Genomic DNA, 16,714 nt, shown 5'->3' with positions numbered 1-16,714 from the left:
ACACATAGTCTCAAAGTATCTTCTCCAAAATATTTTTTTAATATTTATTTATTTTTGAGAGAGAGAGGCAGAGCATGAGCAGGGGAGGGGCAGAGAGAAAGGAAGACACAGAATCCGAAGCAGGCTCCAGGCTCTGAGCTGTCAGCACAGAGCTCAACGTAGGGCTTGAACTCATGAACCGTGAGATCATGACCTGAGCCGAAGTCAGATGCTTAACGGACTGAGCCACCCAGGCGCCCCTCCAAAATACTTGTTAATAACAATGGGGTGGGGTGCACCTGGTTGGTTCAGTTGGTAGAACGTGTGATACTTGATCTCAGGGTTGTGAGTTCAAGCCCCACATTGGGTGTAGAGCTTACTTAAAAATAAAACCTTAAAAAAAAAAAATAACGGGGGCCATAGTAATTTTACAGTGAAGAAACACAGCAGAAACCACCTTAACCAATGATCAGGATTAACATTGCCAGTATTAAGACACCTTGACATCCTGTAACCCCATGATGAGACAAGAGGAGCACATCATTTCTGTGGTATTCTTACCCAAAATGCATAACCTCAATTTTTCTAAGATCTTATTTTTAAGTAATCTCTACACCCAATGTGGGACTCGAACCCACAACCCTGAGATCAAGAGTTGCACGCTCCACCAACTGAGCCAGCCAGGTGCCCCACATAACCTCAATCTAATCATGAGAAAACATCAGACAAACTCAAGTCAAAAGTTACTCCACAAAGCACATGACTAAGACACTTCACGAGTGTCAAGAAAAGACTGAAGAGCTATCAGAGACTGGAAGACACTAGGAGACGTAATAGCTACATGCAATGTGGAATCCTGGGTTGGATCCTGAAACAGAAAGAGAACATTTGTGAAAGCACTGGTGACATTGAGATTAGGTCCACATTTTAGGGAATAGTGACATAACTAAATGCAGCGTGGGATCTGCAGGGATTGAGCTGAAACCCGTTCGTTTAGCAAAGGCACCCCCAGAGATTCTGATGTTGCATTAAAAACACTTGCATTGCAGTGTTGACAATAATTGAAGCTGCATGTAGCTCCATGGGGATTCGTTATACCACACCTTCTCTACTTTTGCGGTTTTTTTCCCCAAAATTCTCTAATCCCAAAGCTTGCTCTTCAATTGTTCTCAATAGCAAAATAGTAGAAAATGATCCAAATGTCCAGCGGTGAGAGAATGAATGGATTAACTACATCGTGCTCTTCATGAAATGGAATATTATACAGCAAAGAAAGCTCAAAACAGGCAAAACTAGTATTTAAGATGGCGTGTCTATGTGATAAAGCTATACAGCAAGGAAGGCATAGTGGTTACCTCTAAGACGAGGGGCTGAGATTAGAAAGGAAGATGTGATGGGCCCCTGGGAGGCCGGCAAAGCTCTGTTCTTGATCTGGAGATGGTTAGATGTGTATTTATGTTATAACTATTTATGAAATTATACGAGCATAGGATAGACACTTGTATGTATTTTTTGTTAAATGTTTATTTTTGAGGGAGACCGACAGAGCATGAGCGGGGGAGGGGCAGAGAGAGAGGGAGACACAGAATCGGAAGCAGGCTCCAGGCTCCGAGCTGTCAGCACAGAGCCTGACATGGGGTTTGAACCCACGAACTGTGAGATCATGACCTGAGCAAAGTCAGTCACTTAACCAACTGAGCCACCCAGGTGCCCCTATGTAGTTTTTTAAACCAGCACTGCAAAAAAATTATTTAAAAAAAAAACAAAAAACAAAAAACAAAAAACCAGCACTGCAGAGTTTGTCTAAGCGGGAGAATAACACGATCGATTTGCCACTTATTTGCTTATTTATTTATTATTTTAGAGAGTGTGCACACGAGTGGTGGGGGGGCAGAGGGAGAGACAGAATCCCAAGCAGGCTCCTGACTCAGCATGGAGCCCGACAAGGGGCTTGATCCCACGACCCTGGGATTGTGACCTGAGCTGAAATCAATAGTCGGACGCCCAACTGACTGAGCCACCCATACGCCCCCCAACTGGCCCTTTAGAAAGATTATGCTGACCTCTGGGTGGTGAGTGGATTTGGGGGTGAGAATAAGACCGGGTGGACCAGCTCTGAAACTGTTGCAGCAATTCAAGGGAGAGACATAGATGCGTGGAGAACCCCAACCAGGGCAACAGCAATGGGGTTTTAAGGAGAAGTGAGTGGTTCCAAGGAACACCTGGGATTAGGGTCAACTGGAGGTAGTGTTTTGGGGTGTTGCCGAAGGGACTGGGGCTGGTCCCAAGCATCGTTTTGAGCTGCAAAGTCCACATTCTGCTAATATCAGCCTTCTGCAGTGCTCCTCCTTTAGCCCACACAGCGGGTTGAAACAAGCGTGTCCTTTGCCTGTTTTTCAAATAGTTTACATCAGGAGAAGGGAAATGTGCTTCAGGATCCACACACTGGAGTTTGGACACACACGGCGATCACCCACCACTAGCAGTGTGGAGAGGAATCGATGCCATAATCCAATGTAAAACTCATAAATGATCCCATTCTTTGACCCATAACCCCAGTCCTGGGAATTTCTCCTAAAGGAATTTTTTTTTAAGTTTATTTTTGAGAGAGAGAGAGCGCGCGCATGCACACTCGAGCAGGGGAGGGCAGAGAGAGAGAGAGAGAGAGAGAGAGAGAGAAAATCCCCAAGCAGGCTCCACACCATCAGTAGAGCCCGATGGAGGGCTTGAACCCACAAACCATGAGATCACGACCTGAGTCTAAATGAAACAAGAGTCAGATCTCGACCGACTGAGCCACCCAGGCGCCCCAATCCTGAGGGAATCTTTTTAAAAAGACTTACCCACCATCCAGCTTCAACAAATGTCAACTCATGGACAACCTTGTTTCATCTATACTCTGACCCACTTCTGCCCCTCGATTATTTTGAAGCAAATTCCAGACATCACTTCATTTTGTTGGTAAATATGTGTCTCTCAAAGGTAAGAATCCCCCTCAAGGGGCGACTGGGTGGCTCAGTTGGTTAAGCATCCAACTCTTCATTTCAGCTCAGGTCATGATCTCAGAGCTCATAAGATCAAGCCCCACATCGGGCTCTGTGCTAAGAGTGCTCTCTCTCTCTCTCCCTCTCTCCCTGCCCCTCCCCTGCTTACACTCATGCACACATGAGCACACTTCCTCTCTCCCTCTCTCAAAATAAATAAATAAACTATAAACACACACACACACACACACACACACATACACACACACACAAGAATCCCCCTCAAAAAAAGTAACTGCACCACCATTATCACACTTAAAGAAAACTACCATAATTCCTTAACATCAGGGCGCTTACAAGAACTAGGGAGAGCAATGTCAGGCTCGCAGAGAAAACTTAAAATCAAGAGTGGTGGTGCTTATTGTTGAGCCACTGGTTCTTGATCTTTCTGTGTAATGGGCTCACCTCCATCATAGTAGCACTAAGATAACACAGTGTCACCACAGCCAGATGCTCTCCATATTCCTGAGAGGAGTGTGTGTGTGTGTGTGTGTGTGTGTGAGAGAGAGAGAGAGAGAGAGAGAGATCTTTTTTTTTAACAGTAAAATAGGCAGTTAGAATTTTAAAACAAGAAACTGATTTCAGGAGCGCCTGGGTGGCTTGGTCGGTTAAGCGCCCTACTCTTGACTTAGCTCAGGTCGTGATCTCACAGCTCATGGGTTTGAGCTCAGAATTGGGCTCTGCATGACATCGGGGAGCCTGCTTGAAATTCTCTCTTGGCCCCTCCCTGCGTGTGCTCTCCCTCTGTTGCTCAAAAAATAAATAAACTTAAAAAATAAATTATATATAAAAAAAGAAGAGTCATCAGCCTCCGCAGCTCCTGCCCCGCCTTTTGTAGACAAGACACTGGCTCAGGACCCTGTCAGAGGTTACACAGCTTTTTCCTTCCTTGGTACTTTAATTAGAGTAGCTAGCTAAGGATGTCAGGACCTCTGAAGAGGCAACATTTGGGCTGAGACCTGAATGAGCAGGAGTCAGCCATGAGAAGAAGGGAAGTTCTAGAAGGAAGGATGAACGTGGCGTGGCTAAGGACGTGAAAGGAAGTTGGTATGAGAGGAACATGCAGTGGATGAGGGGAGGAACCCAATCAGGTAGAGTCTTCTAAGCCATAATGGAGGCCGGGAGACCAGCGAACAAGCCAGTTATCGCCGTTCGGGAAAGAAAGGAGGTTAACTTGGACTGGGGTTTTAGCAGTGGTGATGGTGAAGTGGTCAGGTTTGGAAGTAGAATTTATGAGAGGTGCTGATGAAGGCACGAGAGAAAGAGAAAAAAGGAATGACTTCTAAGCCTTTGGCCTGAATGAGTAGGTGAAAAATCAAGCCACTTAAGGAAATGGGGGAAGGGCCCTGGAGAGGTCAGGGAAAAGGGGGGAGAAGATACAAGTATCTATTGGTATCCGCTACTATTCAGTTCTTTAGCTCAGATGATGAAGAGTATCCCATCCTTTGAATACTATAAAATCTATGAAAATATGTATGTATATTAATAAACCTAGGGGGAAAATACATATAATCATTTCTGCAGAGGCTGATCAAAACTCAAAATTCAAAATACGGGGGCACCTGGGTGGCTCAGCGGGTTGAGCATCAGACTTCAGCTCAGGTTATGATCTCACAGTTTGTGGGTTCCAGACCCACGGCGGGCTCTATGCTGACAGCTCGGAACCTGGAGCCTGATTCAGATTCTTTGTCTCCCTCTCTCTCTGCCCTTCCTCCTCTTGTGGTCTCTCGGCCTCAAAAGATAAATAAAACATTTCAAAAAATTCAAAATACGAATGGACTAATACCCTTAACATTATTCCATCATCACGCTTAACGGCAAACACCGGAAGAATTCACAGTTATTATTTTAGCATTAGAATGGAGATACCAACTGAGGTGATTGGACAAGAGAAACAAATCGGAGGTCTGATAGGATAGTTTTAAGGAAGAATTAGAATTACTTTATATATTATTTGAATGATTTCAGTACCTAGTATATCTTTAATAAATTGTACCATTTCTGCAATTTAAATAAATAAATAAATAAATAAATAAAACATAACCTAGCTAGTGTTGCCCTCCCCCAATTACAGGTCTAATAACTGGAGAGGAGGAAGTAAAACTATTATTATTTGTCCATGACATAATCATATACCTGGAAAAGCAAGAGAATCAACCAAGAAACTACTACAAATGATATAATTCAATAAGGTAGCAAAAGGTAAAATTTACAGAAACCAACAGCTTTCCTATATACAATTACCAGCCAGAAAATATAATGGAAGAAGATACCTCACTTATAATAGCAACAAATAATACAAAATACACAGAGATAAACTTCATATGAAATGTGCAAGATGTACATAAAGAAAACATTAAAAACACTACGGGTTACAAAACGACAACTTGGACAGAGTCATCTTAAATGTCAATGATCCCTAAATTAGTTTATAAATTAACACCATTCCAAAACAACCTGAAAAATTTCTAGAACTAGAAAAAATGACTATGAATGGTGGGGGATTTTTTTTGTTTATTTATTTATTGGGGTGGGGGGGCAGAGAGAGAGGGAGAAAGAGAATCCCAAGCAGGCTCCACATTGTCAGTGCAGAGCCGGATGTGAAGCTCAAACCCATGAACCATGAGATCACGACCTGAGCCAAAATCGGAAGCATAACCAACTGAGCCACCCAGGCGCCCCTGTGAATGTTGTTTCTTTTTTTTTTTTTTTTTTCCATTTATTTATTTATTTTTTTTTTATGAAATTTATTGTTGTTTCTAAAAAATAAGCAAGCAAAGCGTGCCTGGCTGGCTCAGTCAGTGGAGTACGCAACTTGATCTCAGGCTTGAGGCTTTGAGCCCCATGGTGAATGTAGAGATTACTTAAAAATAAAATCTTTTTTTTTCATAAGATCTTCAAAAAAAGAAAAAAAAAGCAAGAAGAGCAAAACAAAACTCTAAAAAAAAGAGCACTGGAGGACTGACTACATATTAAAGATACTAAAACATATTACAAAGCCTCAATTATTAAAACTATGTGGTCCTAGCATATGACTCAAAAAAGCCAGCGTTGGGGCACCTGGGTGTCTCAGTTAAGTGTCCAACTTTGGCTCAGGTCACAATCCCACAGGTCATGAGTTTGAGCCCTGCATCAGGCTCTCTGCAATGGGCACAGAGCCTGCTTCAGATCCTATGTCTCCCTCTCTCTGCCCTTCCCCGCTCATGAGCGTGCATGCTCTCTCTCAAAAATAATAAAATAAACATTAAAAAAAAAAAGCCAGTGTTAACACAGTAGAAATTCCAGAAGTAACCATATTTGTATAATGGGAGTTTTGCATCTGATCACTGTTGGCCGCATTGGAGACTCTTAGCTATCCTCTCAATGTGCCCAGCTACATGACACTACCCAGCCTCTTTTGCAGTTAGAGGTAGTCATGTGACCCAGATTTCGCCAAAAGTGGCATGAGTGATGTGTGCCCCTTCTGTACTGACACATGAAAACAGCTGGAGTGCCTCCTGAACCTCTTTTTTTTTTTTTTTCTGTCTGCAAATCAGGTTTATTTGAACCACACAGATGAGGACAATGTCCTAAATCAGCAGTTCCCAAATGTTAGCAGACATCAGAATCCCCAGAGAGCTTGTTAAAACACAAATGGCTAGGGACACCTGGGTGACTCAGTCGGTTAAGCATCCGACTTCAGCTCAGATCATGATCTCTCCGTTCCTGAGTTCAGGTCCCCCATCGGGCTCCGTGCTGACAGCTCAGAGCCTGGAGCCTGCCTCGGATTCTGTGTCTCCCTCTCTCTCTGCCCCTCCCCTGCTTGTACTCTGTCTCTCTCTCAAAAATAAATAAAACATTAAACACACACACACACACACACACACACACAAATGGCTGAACTCCATCTGCAGAGTTTTGGATACAACAGGTCTGGGGTGATACTTAAGAATTTCTATTTCTAACAAATTCCCAGGCGGTGCTGATGCTGCTGGTCTAGAGACCACATTTTGAGAACTACTGCCCTGACATTGAGAAGTAAACTGGAAGGAACCTCAATCCTGAATGACTGAGAGCAAAAGTCACCCACTGACCTGAGAATATGAATTCTGAACTGGTAGGTAAGAGAAGTCATTTCTATCTTAAGCTGTTGTATTTCAGAGCCTCCTCATTACAACACTTCAGGCTTATGCTAACAAATGCAGTGTAGAAAAGATAGATGTTTCAATAGATGGTGTTGGGTCATATAGAAAAAAAATGTTGGATCCACACACCATTATCATATATCAAGATAAAATTCAAATTAATAAAAAAATGTGAAAATAAAACCATAAAGGTAGAAATATAATTATAAGAAGAAAACACAGGAGAATTCTTTTATGACATGTTGGAGTAAGAAAAGAAATATGGCTTAATATTCGGAAGCCCTAAAAGAAAAGATGAAATAAAGTACACATTTAAAAAAACAAAAACAAGGGGCGCCTGGGTGGCTCAGTCGGTTGAGCTTCCGACTTCGGCTCAGGTCATGATCTCACGGTTCGTGGGTTCGAGCCCCGCGTCAGGCTCTGTGCTGACAGCTCAGAGCCTGGAGCTTGTTTCAGATTCTGTGTCTCCCTCTCTCTCTGACCCTCCCCCACTCATGCTCTCTCTCTGTCTCAAAAATAAATAAACATTAAAAAAAAAATTAAAAAAAAAAAAAAAAAAAAAACAACTCTCAGATCCACCTGGCTGGCTCAGTCAGTAAAGCATGTGACTCTTGATCTCGGGGTCGTGACTTTGAACCCCAGGTTGGGCGTAGAGATTACTTAATTAAAAACAAATGGGGGGGGGTCGTCTGGGTAACTCAGTCGGTTGAGTGACTGACTCGATTTCAGCTCAGGACATTGTATCACATTTCGTGACTCTGAGCCCCGAGTCAGGCTCTGCTCTGACAGCACAGAGCCTGCTTGGGAATTCTCTCTCTCTCTCTCTTTTGCCCCTCCCCCTGCTTGTGCTCTGTCTCTCTCTCTCTCTCTAAAAAATAAACATTAAAAAAAAAAGAAATAGACCAATAACACAAAAGAAAAAACGGCCAAAATCATTGTGAATAGTTAACAGAAAAAGAAATACAAATAGCCCTTTAACATATGGGAGGGTGTTTGAGCTCACTCAGAAGAGAACTATAAATTAAAACTATCCAGCTAAAAAAACAGTATCAATTACATTAGCCAAAATATAAGTTTGCCAATGTGCTCATACACAAAACTATGGAAAAAGAAGCATTCTTGTATGTTGCTGGTGGCAGTGCAAATTGATACAACTCCTGTAGGAAACTTGACCATATGTACCCAAATTTCAATGGATATACTTTTTTTTTCTTAATGAATATACTTCTGTGTACAAAATTCATCGTTCAATGCAGTATTGTTGGAAATAGCAAATGATGGAAAACAACCTATATGTTCATCAATAGGATAGTTGCATAATTATGGTATAGCCACACAATAGAATATTCTGGTTACACAACTGTAAAAAAGAATGGATTCTGCGTATTGACATGCAAAATTTCCCATTATATATTGTTTAGTAGAAAAGAGGTATGGAACAATATGGTGTGCTATCTATTTTTTTCTAAGTAAGCTCTGTGTCCAATGTGGGGCTCGAACTCACAACCCTGAGAACAAGAGTCACATGCTAGGGGCAGCTGGATGGCTCAGTGGGTTAAGGGTCCATCTCTTGGTTTCAGCTCAGGTCATGATCTCACAGTTTGTGGGCTCAAGCCCCACATCAGGCTCTGCACTGACAGCATGGAGCCTTCTTGGGATTCTCTGTCTCCCTCTCTCTCTCTGCCCCTCCCCTGCTTGTGCTCTCTTTCTCTCTCAAAATAGATACACTTAAAAAAAAAAGTCACATGCTCTACTGACTGAGCCAGCTGTTTTCATGTGTCAGTGCAAAAGGGGCACACATCACTCATTCATGCCATTTTTGGCAAAATCTGGGTCACATGACCACCTCTAACTGCAAGGGAGGCTGGGTAGTGTCATGTAGCTGGGCACATTGAGAGGATAGCTAACAGTCTCCAATGTGGCCAACAATGAGGTTTTGCAGGGGGACGGCTAGAGGAAAATGGAGTCGCAAGCTAGAGAGAGACATGTTTATTTTATTATTTTTGAGAGTTTTAATAATTGAGGCTTTGTAATATGTTTTAGTATCTTTAATATGTAGTCAGTCCTTCAGATATCTTAGTTACTTCAAAGAGTAAGCCTGTGATCAGTCTAACTGGTGTCTGGGTGGCTCAGTTGGTTAAGTGTCCGACTTCAGCTCAGGTCATGATCTCGTGGGTTCGAGCCCCACGTCCAGCTCTGTGCTGACAGCTCAGAGCCTGGAGCCTGCTTCGGATTCTGTGCCTCCCCCTCTCTCTTCCCCTCCCCATCTTGTGCTCTGTTTCTCTCTGTCTCTCAAAAATAAATAAATAAATGTTTTTTTAAAAAGGAAAAAAAAGATGAGGCTTTGAGGTGGATGATGTGAAGGGAATGATCCAGGAGAAAGGGAAATATAGATAATGCATTCATAGGTGAGAGGCCACCACTGCCCTAAGTGGTTGGGAAAGGCATAGCTAGGAGGTCAGGCCCTAAACAGGAACACTCCATACTTCCTCTACTGGGAGAGAATGGAAAGAATCTAAGAGAAGACAAAGTACCAGGGTGCCTGGGTGGCTCAATTGGTTAAGCATCTGATTTTGGCTCAGGTCGTGATTCCAGGGCTCATGAGTTCAAGCCCTGTGTTGGGCTCTGTGCTGACAGTGAGAAGCCTGCTTGGGACTCTCTCTGTTTACCTTGTTCTCTTCCCCTCCCCCATTCATGTTCTCTCTCTCTCTCTCTCTCTCTCTCACCCTCTGTCAAAAATAAATAAACATTAAAACAAATTTTTTTTTATTTTTTTTAATGTTTATTTCTGAGACAGAGAGAGACAGAGCATGACTGGGGGAGGGGCAGAGAGAGAGGGAGACACAGAATCCGAAACAGGCTCCAGGCTCTGAGCCGTCAGCACGGAGCCCGATGCAGGGCTCAAACTCACGGACTGTGAGATCATGACCTGAGCCAAAGTCGGAGGCTCAACTGACTGAGCCACCCAGGCATCCCAAATGTTAAAAATTTTTTAAAAAAGAAAGACAAAAGACTAATTTGACCATGGGTGACACCAGTTCCTCTCTTTGCTTAGGGTTTTCAACAGAGCTGTTACCAAATACATCCTTACCTTCTGTTACTAAATGTCTTTAAAAAACACCTTTGCTTTGACTGCTTGATCACTAAAACATATAAGCCTATATAGCTGCGTCCACACAACAAAACTCATTAGCTGTCAGCTCTCTCCCAGTAGAGAACACAATCATAGGGGTCATCCAGTCTTGATAAGCTAATTTTTGGAAAGCCGCAGATAGGAATATAAACCCAACTTCCCTAGAGAATTAGATGAAACCCAAGAGCTGTACCCCACCCGACTCCAAAGCAGGAAAAAATAGGATTACCTAGATTGCTACCCTGCCAAAATTGAATCGACACATACTTTATTTTTTATTATCATTGTTAAGTCTCAATTCCCATATCAAGATATTCCTTCCTATGATAAGAAACTGAAACAGACAAAAAATAGCACTAAGTTTCACTTTATATATTTATACCTTATTTCACTCCAAAATTTGGAGGCAAGTTTCAGATGCCCGTGGAAGAAAATGAAAAAAGTTGGAAGAGACAAATGAGTAAGCCAAGATTCAACCGGGGTATGGTTAATAAATGCCACAGACTTCATTTCTAGGAGTAGGCCGAAATGAAAACTTGTATAATTTTTGTTGCTCACGAGAGAAAAACATGTTTCTTAGAAACAAAGCCTACTTATGACACTGATACCCAAAATAAATTTATTCTCCAGGTCCTATTACAAGAAATACTGTTAGCATTGTAGATCTCTTAGAAATCCACCGAACAGGGATGCCTGGGTGGCCCAGTCGGTTAAGCCTCTGACTCTTAATTTCCGCTCAGGTTATATCTCGAAGTTCATGGGGTCGAGCCCCACGTCCAGCTCCATGCTGACAGTGCGGAGCCTGCCTCAGATACTCTCTCTCTGCCTTTCCCCCACTCGCGCACACACGCTCTCTCTCAAAAATGAATAAACATTAAAAAAAAGAAAAAGAAATCCGCAGAATAAACAGACTTGCAAATTGCACACGGTAGCGTCTGTGCCTCCTGTGAAAAAGAAGGCTTTGCCTGAGTGTATGCCAATTAAAGAAGTTCTACAGGAAGTCACCACAGTACAATCCAAGGACATCGTTCCCCTGATGAAAACTGACATTAAAATTTTGTTATTAAAATTCTGGGACATTATGGTAATTAAGTTCAACGCATGCCGAGAATTAATATTCAAGTAAGACTCCCAAGTACTCTCAAAATGATGAGTTTTAAGAAGATGAAACTAAAAAGGTGTAAGGTTTCTTCAAGTTTGAGATTAACTGAATATTGTATTTTCTGCATCGTTACTGACTTGACTTCTGGGAAGCCTCTGTCTCTGTTCCTAACAGGAAACTTTCCAGAAGGTGCTTACTGGATCAGAAGGGGAATGCCTGCATTAAATTTACATGCATTTTTAGGGTTGTCTTCAGCAGAAGGGTTGCTCTGAAATACCTAGGCTATCATGAGTAGCAGATGGGCTCCTTCATATATTCCTACATGAACTTCCTTCACAAAATGCCTTCCTTCACGGAGGCACCTGCTCCATGGACATGCTCCACACAAGGAGCTTAATCCTAGGATGAATAAATAGGAGTGCTCCATGTAGGAAGTGGCAGATGATTTTTCCTGTTGGCTGGATATTCTGAGTTCACAACTTAAAAATATGTTTTAGACTCGGGGTGCCTGGGTGGCTCTGTTGGTTAAGTGTCCGATTCAATCTCCGCTCAGGTCATGATCTCACAGTTTGTGAGTTCGAGCCCTACATCGGGCTCTGTGCTGACAGCATGGAGCCTGCTTGGAATTCTCTCTTGCTCTCTGCCCCTCCCCCATTCACATTCTCTCTCTGTCTCTCTCAAAACAAAAATAAACTTAAAGATTTATAAATATATACATATGTTTTAGACTCAAAATAGTAAAGACGTCGATTCTCTCTCAAATTGATCTAGAGGTTCAGCACAATTACCATCAAAACCCCAGCCAGATTTTTTGTAAAGAAAATCTTATTCTAGGGGTGCCTGGCTGGCTCAGTCAGTAGAGCATGTGACTCTTGATCTCAGGGTTGTGAGTTCAAGCCCCACGTTGGGCATAGAGATTACTCAAAAAAAAAAAAAAAAAAAAAAAAGGAAAGAAAAGAGGGCACCTGGGTGGCTCAGTCAGTTAAGCGTCTGACTTTGGCTCAGGTCATGACCTCACAGTTCGTGAGTTCAGGTCCCACATTGGGCTCTGTGCTGACAGATTAGAGCCTGGAGACTGCTTCAGATTCTGTCTCTGTCTCTCTACCCCTCCTTTCCTCATGCACTGTTTCTCTCTGAAATATAAATAAAACATCAAATAATTTTTAAAAAAGCTTATTCTAAAATTTATGTGAAATGACAAAGGAACTAGAATAACTAAAACCAATTTGAAAAAGAATAAAGTGGGAGGAATCACTCTACCAAATTTTAAGACTTACTATATAGCTAGAAGTAATGGAAACAGTATGGTATTGGTGGAGGGATAGACACATAGATCAATGAAATAGAAGAGAACCCAAAATAGACCCACACAAGGATGGTCAACTGAGTTTTGACAAAGTTGCAAAGGCATTTCAACAAGGGAAGGAGAGTCTTTTCAACAAATGGTGCTAGAGCAACTGGACATCCATCGATTAAAAAGGGAACCTTAACCTAAACCTCACACCTTAAAAACGGACGCAAAGTGGATCATAGATTTAAATGTAAAATTATAAAATTATTAGGAAAAATAGAAAATCTTTAGGACCAAGGCTAAGCGAAGTATCCTTAGACATGACACCAAAATCACAATCCACAAAAGGAAATATTGGTGATTGGATTGCATCAAACTTAAAATTTTTTTTTAATTAATTAATTTTTTGTTTTGTTTTGAGAGACAGAGTGCAAGTGGGGGAGGAGCAGAGAGAGTGAGGGACAGAGGATATAAAGCAGGCTCTGTGCTGACAGCAGAAAGCCTGACACGGTGCTCAAACTCAAAAGCTGTGAGTCATGACCTGACCCAAAGTTGGACGCTTAACCAACTGAGCCACTCAGGCACCCCAAAATTTAAAATGTTTTTAAAAAATTAAAAATGGGTGTGCCTGGGTGACTCAGTAAGTTGAGTCTGACTCTTTTTTTTTTAATGTTTTTTTTAATGTTTATTTTTGAGAGAGACAGCAATAGAGTGCGAATGGGGGAGGGGCAGAGAGAAAAGGAGACACAGAATCTGAAGCAGGCTCCAGGCTCTGAGCTATCAGCACAGAGCCCGATGCAGGGTTCGAACTCTCGAACCGTGAGATCATGACCTGAGCCAAAGTCAGATGCCCAACTGACTGAGCCACCTAGGTGCCCCAAGAATCTGACTCTTGATCTCAGCTCAGGTCATGATTTCACGGTTCATGAGTTGAAGCCCCTCGTTGGGCTCAGCACAGAGCCTGCTTGGGATTCTCTCTCCTTCTCTCTGCTCCTCCCCCCTTATGCTCTCTATCAAAATAAATAAAAACTTTTAAAATATTTAAATGTTTGCTCTGCAAAAGACCCAGTTAAGAACAAAAATAAGCTGAGTGTCCATTAATAGATGAGTGGATAAAGAAGTGGTATATACAAAGGAATATTATTCAGCCATAAAAAAAGAATGAAATCTTGCCATTTGCAACAACATGGATGGAACCAGAGTGTATTATGCTAAGTCAAATAAGCCAGTCAGATAAAGACAAATACCATATGATTTCACTCCTATGTGGAATATAAGAAGCAAACCAAACAAAGGGGGAAAAAAGAAAGACAAACCAAATGAGGATTAACAGGGAGGAGGTGGGAAGAGGGATGGGTGAAATAGGTGATGGGGATTAAGAGTACACTTACCTTTTTTTCTTTTTTTTAAGTAATTTCTGCACTCAACATGGGGCTCGAACTCATGACCCTGAGATCAAGAGTCACATGTTTTTCTGACTGAGCCAGCCAGACATCCCAAGAGTACACTTACCTTGATGAGCGCTGCAAGTGTTGAATCGTTATATTGTACACCTGACATTAAAATAACGCTGCATGCTAATTACATTGGAATTAAAATAAAATAATAATAAAAAGAAGATAAATAGACAAGCTACAGACCGGGAAAAGATATTTGCAAATCATACATCTGATAAAGGACTTGTACCTAGAATATATAGAAAACTCTCAAAACTCAGCAGTACAAAGCAAACAAACGAACAGAAACAGACTCCTAAATACAGAGATCTACTGGTTGCCAGAGGGGAGGGAGTTGGGGGGAATGAAGGAAATAGGTGAAGGGGATTAAGAGGTACAAACTTAGAGTTATAAAATAAATAAATCATAGGGATGAAAAGTAACAGCATTAGGGAACACTGTTGTAATGTTGTAATAACTTTGTATGGTGACAAAGGGTAACTACACTTACTGTGGTGAGCACTGTGAATGTCCAGAATTGTCAAATCCCCGAAACTAATGTAACATTGTATGTCAACTTTACTTCAATAACTTAAAAGAAACCTCAGCAGTAAAAAATAATCAATTATTTTACAAGGGGTCACAGACACAAACATTTATTTTACCAAAGAGAATATAAGGATGGCATATAAGTACATGAAAAGAAGTTCAACGTCACTAGCCCATAGGGAAATGCAGATTAAGACCACAATGAGATGCCACCGTGCACCAATTAGAACAGCCAAAATAAAAATATGACAATACCAAACGCTGGTGAGGATGCACAGAAACTGGACCTCTCGTGCATCGCTAGTGGGAATGTAAAATGGTATAGCCACTCAGGAAAATGGGTTAGCAGGTTCTTAAAGTAAACATATACTTAACCATGTGATCCAACAATTGCATTTATGCCAGAAAAATGAAAACTTATGTCCACACAAAAATCTGTACATGAATGTTCATAGCAACCTTGATTTGTAATGGTCAAAAACTGGAAATAAGCCAGCTATCCTTCAACGACTGAATAAACAAAACTATGGAACATCCATACCACTCAGCAGTAAAGAAACAAACTATTTGCAACAACTTGGACAGCTCTCAAGGACATTCTGCTGAGTGACAACAAGCCAATCTCAAAAGGTCACATACTGCACAGTTCCATTTATGTTAACAATTCTGAAATGACATTTTAGAAATGGAAAACAGATGAGCGGTTGCCAGGGGTTAGTGACAGGGTGGAGAAGCAGGAAGGGGTGGGGGGCAGGTGTGACTATAAAGAGGTAGCACGAGGGAGACTGTGGTGATAGAACAGTTCTTTGCAAGTTGCTATAGAAATCAACATGTAGTAAAACTGCATAGAACCACACGCACACGCACACACACACACACACACACATGGCACACACAAAACTGGTGAAGTCTGGATGAGGTCTGTGGATTGTACCAATGTCAATTTCCTGGTTTTGATGTACTAGTTATGCCAGATGTTACTAACAGGGGAAACTGCGTGAAAGGTACACATGATCTCTCTGTACTATTTCACAACTTCCTGTGAATTTATAATCATCTCAGACTAAAACAATTAAAAACTTCTGTTAGAAAATATAATTGTACAAAATTTGCTCAGTACAGGAAATTATGAAGCAGCAGAAAATCATTTCATTTCAACCAGAAACAAGAACTGTCACTATTTTTGCAGATTTCCTTCTAGTTTTCTACGTATTTTCCAAATAGTTGAGCTCATTCTGCCCATGCCAGTTGAAACCTACTCCTTCCTCAACCCATTAGAGCAATTATTTTCTCTACATTGCTAATAATTGTAAATGGCAGCTCAGTATTCTGAGTACTATCTATAAAATTAAACTTTCAGCCCCAATTCTAGTTAGAAGGAACAGGGTGCACAAAAACCAAGGCAAAGGCAGACTGCAGGATGTTTCTGCACAATAGCATCATATTCAGCTACAGTATAAGGTATGGGAAATAAGTTAAAAGCTGCAAAGGTAGACTAGTACCACACCAAAGGACCAACTTAATAGACCATCATTAGCTTGATTGCAGTAACTATTGTAATTTGGAATATAGAGATGCTTCTGCTATGAAGTACCTGAAACACCATCATGGTAACTGGAAGTTTTGGAACAGATGATAGAAAGTAGAGAACAGCAGAGTCCGTACCTAAGCTTGCTGCATCAAAATTGCCTGGGGAAATTAGGAACAAAAGCAAATGCAAAGCAGATTTCTGAGTGAACCCCAGGGATGGATTCTATTAGGAGAGTCGCCATAGAATCATTTCCCAGATTCTTCTGTTGCAACATCAAGTTGGGGAGCCACAAAAGAAAAACTAGGTTCCAAGAGGGCAAGGAGTACGTTTGAATTCATAGCTACATTCCCCAACACTCAGCAGACCCCAAACAGTTTTTCAATGAGCCCTAAATCAACCTTGGCACTCCAAATGTCTACCAGATAACCCACTAGATCCTATCAGGTGACTGGGTCCGGAATGGAGGTTCAGAGACCATTCTGCATTCAACTAATCCACTGATGTCAGGTAAATGAGATGGTCTGT

General features: G+C 41.6%; 1 non-coding gene across 1 annotated transcript; it reads left to right on the top strand.

Annotated features, from left to right (window-relative positions):
• The first annotated feature begins 12,220 nt into the window (after positions 1 to 12,220).
• Positions 12,221 to 12,293, top strand: TRNAK-CUU (transfer RNA lysine (anticodon CUU)). The gene has a single exon. It is a non-coding gene; the product is annotated as a tRNA-Lys (tRNA).
• The last annotated feature ends 4,421 nt before the right edge of the window (positions 12,294 to 16,714 follow it).

Source organism: Prionailurus viverrinus, chromosome X, assembly GCF_022837055.1.
Source record: "Prionailurus viverrinus isolate Anna chromosome X, UM_Priviv_1.0, whole genome shotgun sequence".
Classification (NCBI taxonomy): domain Eukaryota; kingdom Metazoa; phylum Chordata; class Mammalia; order Carnivora; family Felidae; genus Prionailurus; species Prionailurus viverrinus.
This window is presented reverse-complemented; position numbering and strand designations above follow the sequence as displayed.